The sequence below is a fragment of the Neoarius graeffei genome, assembly GCF_027579695.1.
Source record: "Neoarius graeffei isolate fNeoGra1 chromosome 18 unlocalized genomic scaffold, fNeoGra1.pri SUPER_18_unloc_1, whole genome shotgun sequence".
Lineage (NCBI taxonomy): Eukaryota > Metazoa > Chordata > Actinopteri > Siluriformes > Ariidae > Neoarius > Neoarius graeffei.
The window spans coordinates 785,001-797,500 of record NW_026869982.1 but is presented as its reverse complement, the minus strand read 5'-3'; the positions used below and the strand labels follow the sequence as shown (position 1 = coordinate 797,500).

The window sequence follows — 12,500 nt, the reverse complement described above, 5'->3', positions numbered from 1 at the left end:
AGTTAGGCCTGGTTAGTACTTGAGTGGGAGACTGCCTAGGAATACCAGGTACTGTAAGCATTTTATTTTGTCTTCTTGCAGAAATCTGTTTGAATTTTCCTTCTGCTCGCAAGGCAAGAATTTTCCTTCTGGTCGCAAGGCAAGGCAAGGCAAGAAAAACGGCACATTTCCAACTAACTGTTGCTTATGGCCAAACCACTCTGACAACGCCTGATCCCGTCTGATCTCAGAAGCTAAACAGAGTTGGGCCTGGTTAGTACTTGAGTGGGAGACTGCCTAGGAATACCAGGTACTGTAAGCATTTTATTTTGTCTTCTAGCAGAAATCTGTTTGAATTTTCCTTCTGCTCGCAAGGCAAGAATTTTCCTTCTGGGCGCAAGGCAAGGCAAGGCAAGAAAAACGACACATTTCCAACTAACTGTTGCTTATGGCCAAACCACTCTGACAACGCCTGATCCCGTCTGATCTCAGAAGCTAAACAGAGTTGGGCCTGGTTAGTACTTGAGTGGGAGACTGCCTAGGAATACCAGGTACTGTAAGCATTTTATTTTGTCTTCTTGCAGAAATCTGTTTGAATTTTCCTTCTGCTCGCAAGGCAAGAATTTTCCTTCTGGGCGCAAGGCAAGGCAAGGCAAGGCAAGGCAAGGCAAGGCAAGGCAAGGCAAGGCAAGGCAAGGCAAGGCAAGGCAAGGCAAGGCAAGGCAAGGCGCACATTTCCAGACTGTTGTTTACGTCCAAACCACTCTGACAATGCCTGATCCTGTCTGATCTGAGAAGCTAAACAGAGTTGGGCCTGGTTAGTACTTGAGTGTGAGACTGCCTAGGAATACCAGGTACTGTAAGCATTTTATTTTGTCTCCTTGCAGAAATCTGTTTGAATTTTCCTTCTGCTCGCAAGGCAAGAATTTTCCTTCTGGTCGCAAGGCAAGGCAAGAAAAACGGCACATTTCCAACTAACTGTTGCTTACGGCCAAACCACTCTGACAACGCCTGATCCCGTCTGATCTCAGAAGCTAAACAGAGTTGGGCCTGGTTAGTACTTGAGTGGGAGACTGCCTAGGAATACCAGGTACTGTAAGCATTTTATTTTGTCTTCTAGCAGAAATCTGTTTGAATTTTCCTTCTGCTCGCAAGGCAAGAATTTTCCTTCTGGGCGCAAGGCAAGGCAAGGCAAGAAAAACGGCACATTTCCAACTAACTGTTGCTTATGGCCAAACCACTCTGACAACGCCTGATCCCGTCTGATGTCAGAAGCTAAACAGAGTTGGGCCTGGTTAGTACTTGAGTGGGAGACTGCCTAGGAATACCAGGTACTGTAAGCATTTTATTTTGTCTTCTTGCAGAAATCTGTTTGAATTTTCCTTCTGGTCGCAAGGCAAGAATTTTCCTTCTGATCGCAAGGCAAGGCAAGAAAAACGGCACATTTCCAGACTATTGCTTATGTCCAAACCACTCTGACAATGCCTGATCCTGTCTGATCTGAGAAGCTAAACAGAGTTGGGCCTGGTTAGTACTTGAGTGGGAGACTGCCTAGTAATACCAGGTACTGTAAGCATTTTATTTTGTCTTCTTGCAGAAATCTGTTTGAATTTTCCTTCTGCTCGCAAGGCAAGAATTTTCCTTCTGGTCGCAAGGCAAGGCAAGAAAAACGGCACATTTCCAACTAACTGTTGCTTATGGCCAAACCACTCTGACAACGCCTGATCCCGTCTGATCTCAGAAGCTAAACAGAGTTGGGCCTGGTTAGTACTTGAGTGGGAGACTGCCTAGGAATACCAGGTACTGTAAGCATTTTATTTTGTCTTCTAGCAGAAATCTGTTTGAATTTTCCTTCTGCTCGCAAGGCAAGAATTTTCCTTCTGGGCGCAAGGCAAGGCAAGAAAAACGGCACATTTCCAACTAACTGTTGCTTATGGCCAAACCACTCTGACAACGCCTGATCCCGTCTGATCTCAGAAGCTAAACAGAGTTGGGCCTGGTTAGTACTTGAGTGGGAGACTGCCTAGGAATACCAGGTACTGTAAGCATTTTATTTTGTCTTCTTGCAGAAATCTGTTTGAATTTTCCTTCTGCTCGCAAGGCAAGAATTTTCCTTCTGGGCGCAAGGCAAGGCAAGGCAAGAAAAACGGCACATTTCCAACTAACTGTTGCTTATGGCCAAACCACTCTGACATCGCCTGATCCCGTCTGATCTCAGAAACTAAACAGAGTTGGGCCTGGTTAGTACTTGAGTGGGAGACTGAATAGGAATACCAGGTACTGTAAGCATTTTATTTTGTCTTCTAGCAGAAATCTGTTTGAATTTTCCTTCTGCTCGCAAGGCAAGAATTTTCCTTCTGGGCGCAAGGCAAGGCAAGGCAAGAAAAACGGCACATTTCCAACTAACTGTTGCTTATGGCCAAACCACTCTGACAACGCCTGATCCCGTCTGATCTCAGAAGCTAAACAGAGTTGGGCCTGGTTAGTACTTGAGTGGGAGACTGCCTAGGAATACCAGGTACTGTAAGCATTTTATTTTGTCTTCTTGCAGAAATCTGTTTGAATTTTCCTTCTGCTCGCAAGGCAAGAATTTTCCTTCTGGGCGCAAGGCAAGGCAAGGCAAGGCAAGAAAAACGGCACATTTCCAACTAACTGTTGCTTATGGCCAAACCACTCTGACAACGCCTGATCCCGTCTGATCTCAGAAGCTAAACAGAGTTGGGCCTGGTTAGTACTTGAGTGGGAGACTGCCTAGGAATACCAGGTACTGTAAGCATTTTATTTTGTCTTCTAGCAGAAATCTGTTTGAATTTTCCTTCTGGTCGCAAGGCAAGAATTTTCCTTCTGGGCGCAAGGCAAGAAAAATGGCACATTTCCAACAAGCTGTTGCTTACGGCCAAACCACTCTGACAACGCCTGATCCTGTCAGATCTCAGAAACTAAACAGAGTTGGGCCTGTTTAGTACTTGAGTGGGAGACTGCCTAGTAATACCAGGTACTGTAAGCATTTTATTTTGTCTTCTTGCAGAAATCTGTTTGAATTTTCCTTCTGCTCGCAAGGCAAGAATTTTCCTTCTGGTCGCAAGGCAAGGCAAGAAAAACGGCACATTTCCAACTAACTGCTGCTTATGGCCAAACCACTCTGACAACGCCTGATCCCGTCTGATCTCAGAAGCTAAACAGAGTTGGGCCTGGATAGTACTTGAGTGGGAGACTGCCTAGGAATACCAGGTACTGTAAGCATTTTATTTTGTCTTCTAGCAGAAATCTGTTTGAATTTTCCTTCTGCTCGCAAGGCAAGAATTTTCCTTCTGGGCGCAAGGCAAGGCAAGGCAAGAAAAACGGCACATTTCCAACTCACTGTTGCTTATGGCCAAACCACTCTGACAACGCCTGATCCCGTCTGATCTCAGAAGCTAAACAGAGTTAGGCCTGGTTAGTACTTGAGTGGGAGACTGCCTAGGAATACCAGGTACTGTAAGCATTTTATTTTGTCTTCTTGCAGAAATCTGTTTGAATTTTCCTTCTGCTCGCAAGGCAAGAATTTTCCTTCTGGTCGCAAGGCAAGGCAAGGCAAGAAAAACGGCACATTTCCAACTAACTGTTGCTTATGGCCAAACCACTCTGACAACGCCTGATCCCGTCTGATCTCAGAAGCTAAACAGAGTTGGGCCTGGTTAGTACTTGAGTGGGAGACTGCCTAGGAATACCAGGTACTGTAAGCATTTTATTTTGTCTTCTAGCAGAAATCTGTTTGAATTTTCCTTCTGCTCGCAAGGCAAGAATTTTCCTTCTGGGCGCAAGGCAAGGCAAGGCAAGAAAAACGACACATTTCCAACTAACTGTTGCTTATGGCCAAACCACTCTGACAACGCCTGATCCCGTCTGATCTCAGAAGCTAAACAGAGTTGGGCCTGGTTAGTACTTGAGTGGGAGACTGCCTAGGAATACCAGGTACTGTAAGCATTTTATTTTGTCTTCTTGCAGAAATCTGTTTGAATTTTCCTTCTGCTCGCAAGGCAAGAATTTTCCTTCTGGGCGCAAGGCAAGGCAAGGCAAGGCAAGGCAAGGCAAGGCAAGGCAAGGCAAGGCAAGGCAAGGCAAGGCAAGGCAAGGCAAGGCAAGGCAAGGCAAGGCAAGGCAAGGCAAGGCAAGGCGCACATTTCCAGACTGTTGTTTACGTCCAAACCACTCTGACAATGCCTGATCCTGTCTGATCTGAGAAGCTAAACAGAGTTGGGCCTGGTTAGTACTTGAGTGTGAGACTGCCTAGGAATACCAGGTACTGTAAGCATTTTATTTTGTCTCCTTGCAGAAATCTGTTTGAATTTTCCTTCTGCTCGCAAGGCAAGAATTTTCCTTCTGGGCGCAAGGCAAGGCAAGAAAAACGGCACATTTCCAACTAACTGTTGCTTATGGCCAAACCACTCTGACAACGCCTGATCCCGTCTGATGTCAGAAGCTAAACAGAGTTGGGCCTGGTTAGTACTTGAGTGGGAGACTGCCTAGGAATACCAGGTACTGTAAGCATTTTATTTTGTCTTCTTGCAGAAATCTGTTTGAATTTTCCTTCTGCTCGCAAGGCAAGAATTTTCCTTCTGGGCGCAAGGCAAGGCAAGAAAAACGGCACATTTCCAACTAACTGTTGCTTATGGCCAAACCACTCTGACAACGCCTGATCCCGTCTGATGTCAGAAGCTAAACAGAGTTGGGCCTGGTTAGTACTTGAGTGGGAGACTGCCTAGGAATACCAGGTACTGTAAGCATTTTATTTTGTCTTCTTGCAGAAATCTGTTTGAATTTTCCTTCTGCTCGCAAGGCAAGAATTTTCCTTCTGGGCGCAAGGCAAGGCAAGGCAAGGCAAGGCAAGGCAAGGCAAGGCAAGGCAAGGCAAGGCAAGGCAAGGCAAGGCAAGGCAAGGCAAGGCAAGGCAAGGCAAGGCGCACATTTCCAGACTGTTGTTTACGTCCAAACCACTCTGACAATGCCTGATCCTGTCTGATCTGAGAAGCTAAACAGAGTTGGGCCTGGTTAGTACTTGAGTGTGAGACTGCCTAGGAATACCAAGTACTGTAAGCATTTTATTTTGTCTCCTTGCAGAAATCTGTTTGAATTTTCCTTCTGCTCGCAAGGCAAGAATTTTCCTTCTGGGCGCAAGGCAAGGCAAGAAAAACGGCACATTTCCAACTAACTGTTGCTTATGGCCAAACCACTCTGACAACGTCTGATCCTGTCTGATCTCAGAAGCTAAACAGAGTTGGGCCTGGTTAGTACTTGAGTGGGAGACTGCCTAGGAATACCAGGTACTGTAAGCATTTTATTTTGTCTTCTTGCAGAAATCGACAATGCCTGATCCTGTCTGATCTGAGAAGCTAAACAGAGTTGGGCCTGGTTAGTACTTGAGTGTGAGACTGCCTAGGAATACCAAGTACTGTAAGCATATTATTTTGTCTCCTTGCAGAAATCTGTTTGAATTTTCCTTCTGCTCGCAAGGCAAGAATTTTCCTTCTGGGCGCAAGGCAAGGCAAGAAAAACGGCACATTTCCAACTAACTGTTGCTTATGGCCAAACCACTCTGACAACGTCTGATCCTGTCTGATCTCAGAAGCTAAACAGAGTTGGGCCTGGTTAGTACTTGAGTGGGAGACTGCCTAGGAATACCAGGTACTGTAAGCATTTTATTTTGTCTTCTTGCAGAAATCTGTTTGAATTTTCCTTCTGCTCGCAAGGCAAGAATTTTCCTTCTGGGCGCAAGGCAAGGCAAGGCAAGGCAAGGCAAGGCAAGGCAAGGCAAGGCAAGGCAAGGCAAGGCAAGGCAAGGCAAGGCAAGGCGCACATTTCCAGACTGTTGTTTACGTCCAAACCACTCTGACAATGCCTGATCCTGTCTGATCTGAGAAGCTAAACAGAGTTGGGCCTGGTTAGTACTTGAGTGTGAGACTGCCTAGGAATACCAAGTACTGTAAGCATTTTATTTTGTCTCCTTGCAGAAATCTGTTTGAATTTTCCTTCTGCTCGCAAGGCAAGAATTTTCCTTCTGGGCGCAAGGCAAGGCAAGAAAAACGGCACATTTCCAACTAACTGTTGCTTATGGCCAAACCACTCTGACAACGTCTGATCCTGTCTGATCTCAGAAGCTAAACAGAGTTGGGCCTGGTTAGTACTTGAGTGTGAGACTGCCTAGGAATACCAGGTACTGTAAGCATTTTATTTTGTCTCCTTGCAGAAATCTGTTTGAATTTTCCTTCTGCTCGCAAGGCAAGAATTTTCCTTCTGGTCGCAAGGCAAGGCAAGAAAAACGGCACATTTCCAACTAACTGTTGCTTACGGCCAAACCACTCTGACAACGCCTGATCCCGTCTGATCTCAGAAGCTAAACAGAGTTGGGCCTGGTTAGTACTTGAGTGGGAGACTGCCTAGGAATACCAGGTACTGTAAGCATTTTATTTTGTCTTCTAGCAGAAATCTGTTTGAATTTTCCTTCTGCTCGCAAGGCAAGAATTTTCCTTCTGGGCGCAAGGCAAGGCAAGGCAAGAAAAACGGCACATTTCCAACTAACTGTTGCTTATGGCCAAACCACTCTGACAACGCCTGATCCCGTCTGATGTCAGAAGCTAAACAGAGTTGGGCCTGGTTAGTACTTGAGTGGGAGACTGCCTAGGAATACCAGGTACTGTAAGCATTTTATTTTGTCTTCTTGCAGAAATCTGTTTGAATTTTCCTTCTGGTCGCAAGGCAAGAATTTTCCTTCTGATCGCAAGGCAAGGCAAGAAAAACGGCACATTTCCAGACTATTGCTTATGTCCAAACCACTCTGACAATGCCTGATCCTGTCTGATCGGAGAAGCTAAACAGAGTTGGGCCTGTTTAGTACTTGAGTGGGAGACTGCCTAGTAATACCAGGTACTGTAAGCATTTTATTTTGTCTTCTTGCAGAAATCTGTTTGAATTTTCCTTCTGCTCGCAAGGCAAGAATTTTCCTTCTGGTCGCAAGGCAAGGCAAGAAAAACGGCACATTTCCAACTAACTGTTGCTTATGGCCAAACCACTCTGACAACGCCTGATCCCGTCTGATCTCAGAAGCTAAACAGAGTTGGGCCTGGTTAGTACTTGAGTGGGAGACTGCCTAGGAATACCAGGTACTGTAAGCATTTTATTTTGTCTTCTAGCAGAAATCTGTTTGAATTTTCCTTCTGCTCGCAAGGCAAGAATTTTCCTTCTGGGCGCAAGGCAAGGCAAGAAAAACGGCACATTTCCAACTAACTGTTGCTTATGGCCAAACCACTCTGACAACGCCTGATCCCGTCTGATCTCAGAAGCTAAACAGAGTTGGGCCTGGTTAGTACTTGAGTGGGAGACTGCCTAGGAATACCAGGTACTGTAAGCATTTTATTTTGTCTTCTTGCAGAAATCTGTTTGAATTTTCCTTCTGCTCGCAAGGCAAGAATTTTCCTTCTGGGCGCAAGGCAAGGCAAGGCAAGAAAAACGGCACATTTCCAACTAACTGTTGCTTATGGCCAAACCACTCTGACATCGCCTGATCCCGTCTGATCTCAGAAACTAAACAGAGTTGGGCCTGGTTAGTACTTGAGTGGGAGACTGAATAGGAATACCAGGTACTGTAAGCATTTTATTTTGTCTTCTAGCAGAAATCTGTTTGAATTTTCCTTCTGCTCGCAAGGCAAGAATTTTCCTTCTGGGTGCAAGGCAAGGCAAGGCAAGAAAAACGGCACATTTCCAACTAACTGTTGCTTATGGCCAAACCACTCTGACAACGCCTGATCCCGTCTGATCTCAGAAGCTAAACAGAGTTGGGCCTGGTTAGTACTTGAGTGGGAGACTGCCTAGGAATACCAGGTACTGTAAGCATTTTATTTTGTCTTCTTGCAGAAATCTGTTTGAATTTTCCTTCTGCTCGCAAGGCAAGAATTTTCCTTCTGGGCGCAAGGCAAGGCAAGGCAAGGCAAGAAAAACGGCACATTTCCAACTAACTGTTGCTTATGGCCAAACCACTCTGACAACGCCTGATCCCGTCTGATCTCAGAAGCTAAACAGAGTTGGGCCTGGTTAGTACTTGAGTGGGAGACTGCCTAGGAATACCAGGTACTGTAAGCATTTTATTTTGTCTTCTAGCAGAAATCTGTTTGAATTTTCCTTCTGGTCGCAAGGCAAGAATTTTCCTTCTGGGCGCAAGGCAAGAAAAATGGCACATTTCCAACAAGCTGTTGCTTACGGCCAAACCACTCTGACAACGCCTGATCCTGTCAGATCTCAGAAACTAAACAGAGTTGGGCCTGTTTAGTACTTGAGTGGGAGACTGCCTAGTAATACCAGGTACTGTAAGCATTTTATTTTGTCTTCTTGCAGAAATCTGTTTGAATTTTCCTTCTGCTCGCAAGGCAAGAATTTTCCTTCTGGTCGCAAGGCAAGGCAAGAAAAACGGCACATTTCCAACTAACTGCTGCTTATGGCCAAACCACTCTGACAACGCCTGATCCCGTCTGATCTCAGAAGCTAAACAGAGTTGGGCCTGGATAGTACTTGAGTGGGAGACTGCCTAGGAATACCAGGTACTGTAAGCATTTTATTTTGTCTTCTAGCAGAAATCTGTTTGAATTTTCCTTCTGCTCGCAAGGCAAGAATTTTCCTTCTGGGCGCAAGGCAAGGCAAGGCAAGAAAAACGGCACATTTCCAACTCACTGTTGCTTATGGCCAAACCACTCTGACAACGCCTGATCCCGTCTGATCTCAGAAGCTAAACAGAGTTAGGCCTGGTTAGTACTTGAGTGGGAGACTGCCTAGGAATACCAGGTACTGTAAGCATTTTATTTTGTCTTCTTGCAGAAATCTGTTTGAATTTTCCTTCTGCTCGCAAGGCAAGAATTTTCCTTCTGGTCGCAAGGCAAGGCAAGGCAAGAAAAACGGCACATTTCCAACTAACTGTTGCTTATGGCCAAACCACTCTGACAACGCCTGATCCCGTCTGATCTCAGAAGCTAAACAGAGTTGGGCCTGGTTAGTACTTGAGTGGGAGACTGCCTAGGAATACCAGGTACTGTAAGCATTTTATTTTGTCTTCTAGCAGAAATCTGTTTGAATTTTCCTTCTGCTCGCAAGGCAAGAATTTTCCTTCTGGGCGCAAGGCAAGGCAAGGCAAGAAAAACGACACATTTCCAACTAACTGTTGCTTATGGCCAAACCACTCTGACAACGCCTGATCCCGTCTGATCTCAGAAGCTAAACAGAGTTGGGCCTGGTTAGTACTTGAGTGGGAGACTGCCTAGGAATACCAGGTACTGTAAGCATTTTATTTTGTCTTCTTGCAGAAATCTGTTTGAATTTTCCTTCTGCTCGCAAGGCAAGAATTTTCCTTCTGGGCGCAAGGCAAGGCAAGGCAAGGCAAGGCAAGGCAAGGCAAGGCAAGGCAAGGCAAGGCAAGGCAAGGCAAGGCAAGGCAAGGCAAGGCAAGGCAAGGCAAGGCAAGGCAAGGCGCACATTTCCAGACTGTTGTTTACGTCCAAACCACTCTGACAATGCCTGATCCTGTCTGATCTGAGAAGCTAAACAGAGTTGGGCCTGGTTAGTACTTGAGTGTGAGACTGCCTAGGAATACCAGGTACTGTAAGCATTTTATTTTGTCTCCTTGCAGAAATCTGTTTGAATTTTCCTTCTGCTCGCAAGGCAAGAATTTTCCTTCTGGGCGCAAGGCAAGGCAAGAAAAACGGCACATTTCCAACTAACTGTTGCTTATGGCCAAACCACTCTGACAACGCCTGATCCCGTCTGATGTCAGAAGCTAAACAGAGTTGGGCCTGGTTAGTACTTGAGTGGGAGACTGCCTAGGAATACCAGGTACTGTAAGCATTTTATTTTGTCTTCTTGCAGAAATCTGTTTGAATTTTCCTTCTGGTCGCAAGGCAAGAATTTTCCTTCTGATCGCAAGGCAAGAAAAATGGCACATTTCCAACAAGCTGTTGCTTACGGCCAAACCACTCTGACAACGCCTGATCCTGTCAGATCTCAGAAACTAAACAGAGTTGGGCCTGTTTAGTACTTGAGTGGGAGACTGCCTAGTAATACCAGGTACTGTAAGCATTTTATTTTGTCTTCTTGCAGAAATCTGTTTGAATTTTCCTTCTGCTCGCAAGGCAAGAATTTTCCTTCTGGTCGCAAGGCAAGGCAAGAAAAACGGCACATTTCCAACTAACTGTTGCTTATGGCCAAACCACTCTGACAACGCCTGATCCTGTCTGATCTCAGAAGCTAAACAGAGTTGGGCCTGGTTAGTACTTGAGTGGGAGACTGCCTAGGAATACCAGGTACTGTGAGCATTTTATTTTGTCTTCTTGCAGAAATCTGTTTGAATTTTCCTTCTGCTCGCAAGGCAAGAATTTTCCTTCTGGGCGCAAGGCAAGGCAAGGCAAGAAAAACGGCACATTTCCAACTAACTGTTGCTTATGGCCAAACCACTCTGACAACGCCTGATCCCGTCTGATCTCAGAAGCTAAACAGAGTTGGGCCTGGTTAGTACTTGAGTGGGAGACTGCCTAGGAATACCAGGTACTGTAAGCATTTTATTTTGTCTTCTTGCAGAAATCTGTTTGAATTTTCCTTCTGCTCGCAAGGCAAGAATTTTCCTTCTGGGCGCAAGGCAAGGCAAGGCAAGGCAAGGCAAGGCAAGGCAAGGCAAGGCAAGGCAAGGCAAGGCAAGGCAAGGCAAGGCAAGGCAAGGCAAGGCAAGGCACACATTTCCAGACTGTTGTTTACGTCCAAACCACTCTGACAATGCCTGATCCTGTCTGATCTGAGAAGCTAAACAGAGTTGGGCCTGGTTAGTACTTGAGTGTGAGACTGCCTAGGAATACCAAGTACTGTAAGCATTTTATTTTGTCTTCTTGCAGAAATCTGTTTGAATTTTCCTTCTGCTCGCAAGGCAAGAATTTTCCTTCTGGGAGCAAGGCAAGGCAAGGCAAGGCAAGGCAAGGCAAGGCAAGGCAAGGCAAGGCAAGGCAAGGCAAGGCAAGGCAAGGCAAGGCAAGGCAAGGCAAGGCGCACATTTCCAGACTGTTGTTTACGTCCAAACCACTCTGACAATGCCTGATCCTGTCTGATCTGAGAAGCTAAACAGAGTTGGGCCTGGTTAGTACTTGAGTGTGAGACTGCCTAGGAATACCAGGTACTGTAAGCATTTTATTTTGTCTCCTTGCAGAAATCTGTTTGAATTTTCCTTCTGCTCGCAAGGCAAGAATTTTCCTTCTGGGCGCAAGGCAAGGCAAGAAAAACGGCACATTTCCAACTAACTGTTGCTTATGGCCAAACCACTCTGACAACGCCTGATCCCGTCTGATGTCAGAAGCTAAACAGAGTTGGGCCTGGTTAGTACTTGAGTGGGAGACTGCCTAGGAATACCAGGTACTGTAAGCATTTTATTTTGTCTTCTTGCAGAAATCTGTTTGAATTTTCCTTCTGGTCGCAAGGCAAGAATTTTCCTTCTGATCGCAAGGCAAGAAAAATGGCACATTTCCAACAAGCTGTTGCTTACGGCCAAACCACTCTGACAACGCCTGATCCTGTCAGATCTCAGAAACTAAACAGAGTTGGGCCTGTTTAGTACTTGAGTGGGAGACTGCCTAGTAATACCAGGTACTGTAAGCATTTTATTTTGTCTTCTTGCAGAAATCTGTTTGAATTTTCCTTCTGCTCGCAAGGCAAGAATTTTCCTTCTGGTCGCAAGGCAAGGCAAGAAAAACGGCACATTTCCAACTAACTGTTGCTTATGGCCAAACCACTCTGACAACGCCTGATCCTGTCTGATCTCAGAAGCTAAACAGAGTTGGGCCTGGTTAGTACTTGAGTGGGAGACTGCCTAGGAATACCAGGTACTGTGAGCATTTTATTTTGTCTTCTTGCAGAAATCTGTTTGAATTTTCCTTCTGCTCGCAAGGCAAGAATTTTCCTTCTGGGCGCAAGGCAAGGCAAGGCAAGAAAAACGGCACATTTCCAACTAACTGTTGCTTATGGCCAAACCACTCTGACAACGCCTGATCCCGTCTGATCTCAGAAGCTAAACAGAGTTGGGCCTGGTTAGTACTTGAGTGGGAGACTGCCTAGGAATACCAGGTACTGTAAGCATTTTATTTTGTCTTCTTGCAGAAATCTGTTTGAATTTTCCTTCTGCTCGCAAGGCAAGAATTTTCCTTCTGGGCGCAAGGCAAGGCAAGGCAAGGCAAGGCAAGGCAAGGCAAGGCAAGGCAAGGCAAGGCAAGGCAAGGCAAGGCAAGGCAAGGCAAGGCACACATTTCCAGACTGTTGTTTACGTCCAAACCACTCTGACAATGCCTGATCCTGTCTGATCTGAGAAGCTAAACAGAGTTGGGCCTGGTTAGTACTTGAGTGTGAGACTGCCTAGGAATACCAAGTACTGTAAGCATTTTATTTTGTCTCCTTGCAGAAATCTGTTTGAATTTTCCTTCTGCTCGCAAGGCAAGAATTTTCCTTCTGGGCGCAAGGCAAGGCAAGAA

At 45.7% G+C, this 12,500-nt stretch overlaps 20 non-coding genes and 25 pseudogenes across 20 annotated transcripts; all 45 read left to right on the top strand.

Annotated features, from left to right (window-relative positions):
• The window catches only part of LOC132878249 (5S ribosomal RNA), a 119-nt pseudogene extending 59 nt beyond the window's left edge, over nt 1-60 (top strand).
• A 122-nt stretch (nt 61-182) lies between these two features.
• LOC132877224 (5S ribosomal RNA) lies at nt 183-301 on the top strand. Its single transcript, XR_009652906.1, has one exon. It is a non-coding gene; the product is annotated as a 5S ribosomal RNA (ribosomal RNA).
• Nucleotides 302-423: 122 nt separating this feature from the next.
• LOC132877223 (5S ribosomal RNA) lies at nt 424-542 on the top strand. The gene has a single exon (XR_009652905.1). It is a non-coding gene; the product is annotated as a 5S ribosomal RNA (ribosomal RNA).
• A 184-nt stretch (nt 543-726) lies between these two features.
• Nucleotides 727-845, top strand: LOC132880672 (5S ribosomal RNA; annotated as a pseudogene).
• A 117-nt stretch (nt 846-962) lies between these two features.
• On the top strand, nt 963-1,081 carry LOC132876215 (5S ribosomal RNA). Its single transcript, XR_009651943.1, has one exon. It is a non-coding gene; the product is annotated as a 5S ribosomal RNA (ribosomal RNA).
• Nucleotides 1,082-1,203: 122 nt separating this feature from the next.
• On the top strand, nt 1,204-1,322 carry LOC132878444 (5S ribosomal RNA; annotated as a pseudogene).
• A 114-nt stretch (nt 1,323-1,436) lies between these two features.
• Nucleotides 1,437-1,555, top strand: LOC132880134 (5S ribosomal RNA; annotated as a pseudogene).
• Nucleotides 1,556-1,672: 117 nt separating this feature from the next.
• Nucleotides 1,673-1,791, top strand: LOC132877222 (5S ribosomal RNA). The gene has a single exon (XR_009652904.1). It is a non-coding gene; the product is annotated as a 5S ribosomal RNA (ribosomal RNA).
• A 117-nt stretch (nt 1,792-1,908) lies between these two features.
• On the top strand, nt 1,909-2,027 carry LOC132877221 (5S ribosomal RNA). The gene has a single exon (XR_009652903.1). It is a non-coding gene; the product is annotated as a 5S ribosomal RNA (ribosomal RNA).
• Nucleotides 2,028-2,149: 122 nt separating this feature from the next.
• On the top strand, nt 2,150-2,268 carry LOC132879456 (5S ribosomal RNA; annotated as a pseudogene).
• A 122-nt stretch (nt 2,269-2,390) lies between these two features.
• On the top strand, nt 2,391-2,509 carry LOC132877220 (5S ribosomal RNA). Its single transcript, XR_009652902.1, has one exon. It is a non-coding gene; the product is annotated as a 5S ribosomal RNA (ribosomal RNA).
• Nucleotides 2,510-2,636: 127 nt separating this feature from the next.
• LOC132877218 (5S ribosomal RNA) lies at nt 2,637-2,755 on the top strand. Its single transcript, XR_009652901.1, has one exon. It is a non-coding gene; the product is annotated as a 5S ribosomal RNA (ribosomal RNA).
• A 112-nt stretch (nt 2,756-2,867) lies between these two features.
• Nucleotides 2,868-2,986, top strand: LOC132879735 (5S ribosomal RNA; annotated as a pseudogene).
• A 117-nt stretch (nt 2,987-3,103) lies between these two features.
• Nucleotides 3,104-3,222, top strand: LOC132877830 (5S ribosomal RNA). Its single transcript, XR_009653495.1, has one exon. It is a non-coding gene; the product is annotated as a 5S ribosomal RNA (ribosomal RNA).
• Nucleotides 3,223-3,344: 122 nt separating this feature from the next.
• Nucleotides 3,345-3,463, top strand: LOC132878248 (5S ribosomal RNA; annotated as a pseudogene).
• Nucleotides 3,464-3,585: 122 nt separating this feature from the next.
• On the top strand, nt 3,586-3,704 carry LOC132877217 (5S ribosomal RNA). The gene has a single exon (XR_009652900.1). It is a non-coding gene; the product is annotated as a 5S ribosomal RNA (ribosomal RNA).
• A 122-nt stretch (nt 3,705-3,826) lies between these two features.
• On the top strand, nt 3,827-3,945 carry LOC132877216 (5S ribosomal RNA). Its single transcript, XR_009652899.1, has one exon. It is a non-coding gene; the product is annotated as a 5S ribosomal RNA (ribosomal RNA).
• Nucleotides 3,946-4,154: 209 nt separating this feature from the next.
• LOC132880671 (5S ribosomal RNA) lies at nt 4,155-4,273 on the top strand (annotated as a pseudogene).
• Nucleotides 4,274-4,390: 117 nt separating this feature from the next.
• On the top strand, nt 4,391-4,509 carry LOC132878443 (5S ribosomal RNA; annotated as a pseudogene).
• A 117-nt stretch (nt 4,510-4,626) lies between these two features.
• Nucleotides 4,627-4,745, top strand: LOC132878442 (5S ribosomal RNA; annotated as a pseudogene).
• Nucleotides 4,746-5,175: 430 nt separating this feature from the next.
• On the top strand, nt 5,176-5,294 carry LOC132878821 (5S ribosomal RNA; annotated as a pseudogene).
• A 242-nt stretch (nt 5,295-5,536) lies between these two features.
• LOC132878820 (5S ribosomal RNA) lies at nt 5,537-5,655 on the top strand (annotated as a pseudogene).
• A 410-nt stretch (nt 5,656-6,065) lies between these two features.
• Nucleotides 6,066-6,184, top strand: LOC132879618 (5S ribosomal RNA; annotated as a pseudogene).
• A 117-nt stretch (nt 6,185-6,301) lies between these two features.
• Nucleotides 6,302-6,420, top strand: LOC132876213 (5S ribosomal RNA). The gene has a single exon (XR_009651941.1). It is a non-coding gene; the product is annotated as a 5S ribosomal RNA (ribosomal RNA).
• Nucleotides 6,421-6,542: 122 nt separating this feature from the next.
• Nucleotides 6,543-6,661, top strand: LOC132878441 (5S ribosomal RNA; annotated as a pseudogene).
• A 350-nt stretch (nt 6,662-7,011) lies between these two features.
• On the top strand, nt 7,012-7,130 carry LOC132877214 (5S ribosomal RNA). The gene has a single exon (XR_009652897.1). It is a non-coding gene; the product is annotated as a 5S ribosomal RNA (ribosomal RNA).
• Nucleotides 7,131-7,247: 117 nt separating this feature from the next.
• On the top strand, nt 7,248-7,366 carry LOC132877213 (5S ribosomal RNA). The gene has a single exon (XR_009652896.1). It is a non-coding gene; the product is annotated as a 5S ribosomal RNA (ribosomal RNA).
• Nucleotides 7,367-7,488: 122 nt separating this feature from the next.
• LOC132879455 (5S ribosomal RNA) lies at nt 7,489-7,607 on the top strand (annotated as a pseudogene).
• Nucleotides 7,608-7,729: 122 nt separating this feature from the next.
• Nucleotides 7,730-7,848, top strand: LOC132877212 (5S ribosomal RNA). Its single transcript, XR_009652895.1, has one exon. It is a non-coding gene; the product is annotated as a 5S ribosomal RNA (ribosomal RNA).
• Nucleotides 7,849-7,975: 127 nt separating this feature from the next.
• LOC132877211 (5S ribosomal RNA) lies at nt 7,976-8,094 on the top strand. The gene has a single exon (XR_009652894.1). It is a non-coding gene; the product is annotated as a 5S ribosomal RNA (ribosomal RNA).
• A 112-nt stretch (nt 8,095-8,206) lies between these two features.
• On the top strand, nt 8,207-8,325 carry LOC132879734 (5S ribosomal RNA; annotated as a pseudogene).
• Nucleotides 8,326-8,442: 117 nt separating this feature from the next.
• Nucleotides 8,443-8,561, top strand: LOC132877828 (5S ribosomal RNA). The gene has a single exon (XR_009653493.1). It is a non-coding gene; the product is annotated as a 5S ribosomal RNA (ribosomal RNA).
• Nucleotides 8,562-8,683: 122 nt separating this feature from the next.
• On the top strand, nt 8,684-8,802 carry LOC132878247 (5S ribosomal RNA; annotated as a pseudogene).
• A 122-nt stretch (nt 8,803-8,924) lies between these two features.
• Nucleotides 8,925-9,043, top strand: LOC132877210 (5S ribosomal RNA). Its single transcript, XR_009652893.1, has one exon. It is a non-coding gene; the product is annotated as a 5S ribosomal RNA (ribosomal RNA).
• Nucleotides 9,044-9,165: 122 nt separating this feature from the next.
• LOC132877209 (5S ribosomal RNA) lies at nt 9,166-9,284 on the top strand. Its single transcript, XR_009652892.1, has one exon. It is a non-coding gene; the product is annotated as a 5S ribosomal RNA (ribosomal RNA).
• A 204-nt stretch (nt 9,285-9,488) lies between these two features.
• On the top strand, nt 9,489-9,607 carry LOC132880670 (5S ribosomal RNA; annotated as a pseudogene).
• Nucleotides 9,608-9,724: 117 nt separating this feature from the next.
• LOC132878440 (5S ribosomal RNA) lies at nt 9,725-9,843 on the top strand (annotated as a pseudogene).
• Nucleotides 9,844-9,955: 112 nt separating this feature from the next.
• On the top strand, nt 9,956-10,074 carry LOC132879733 (5S ribosomal RNA; annotated as a pseudogene).
• Nucleotides 10,075-10,191: 117 nt separating this feature from the next.
• LOC132878623 (5S ribosomal RNA) lies at nt 10,192-10,310 on the top strand (annotated as a pseudogene).
• A 122-nt stretch (nt 10,311-10,432) lies between these two features.
• Nucleotides 10,433-10,551, top strand: LOC132877208 (5S ribosomal RNA). The gene has a single exon (XR_009652891.1). It is a non-coding gene; the product is annotated as a 5S ribosomal RNA (ribosomal RNA).
• Nucleotides 10,552-11,048: 497 nt separating this feature from the next.
• Nucleotides 11,049-11,167, top strand: LOC132880668 (5S ribosomal RNA; annotated as a pseudogene).
• A 117-nt stretch (nt 11,168-11,284) lies between these two features.
• On the top strand, nt 11,285-11,403 carry LOC132878438 (5S ribosomal RNA; annotated as a pseudogene).
• Nucleotides 11,404-11,515: 112 nt separating this feature from the next.
• LOC132879732 (5S ribosomal RNA) lies at nt 11,516-11,634 on the top strand (annotated as a pseudogene).
• Nucleotides 11,635-11,751: 117 nt separating this feature from the next.
• On the top strand, nt 11,752-11,870 carry LOC132878622 (5S ribosomal RNA; annotated as a pseudogene).
• A 122-nt stretch (nt 11,871-11,992) lies between these two features.
• On the top strand, nt 11,993-12,111 carry LOC132877207 (5S ribosomal RNA). Its single transcript, XR_009652890.1, has one exon. It is a non-coding gene; the product is annotated as a 5S ribosomal RNA (ribosomal RNA).
• Nucleotides 12,112-12,500: the final 389 nt, after the last annotated feature.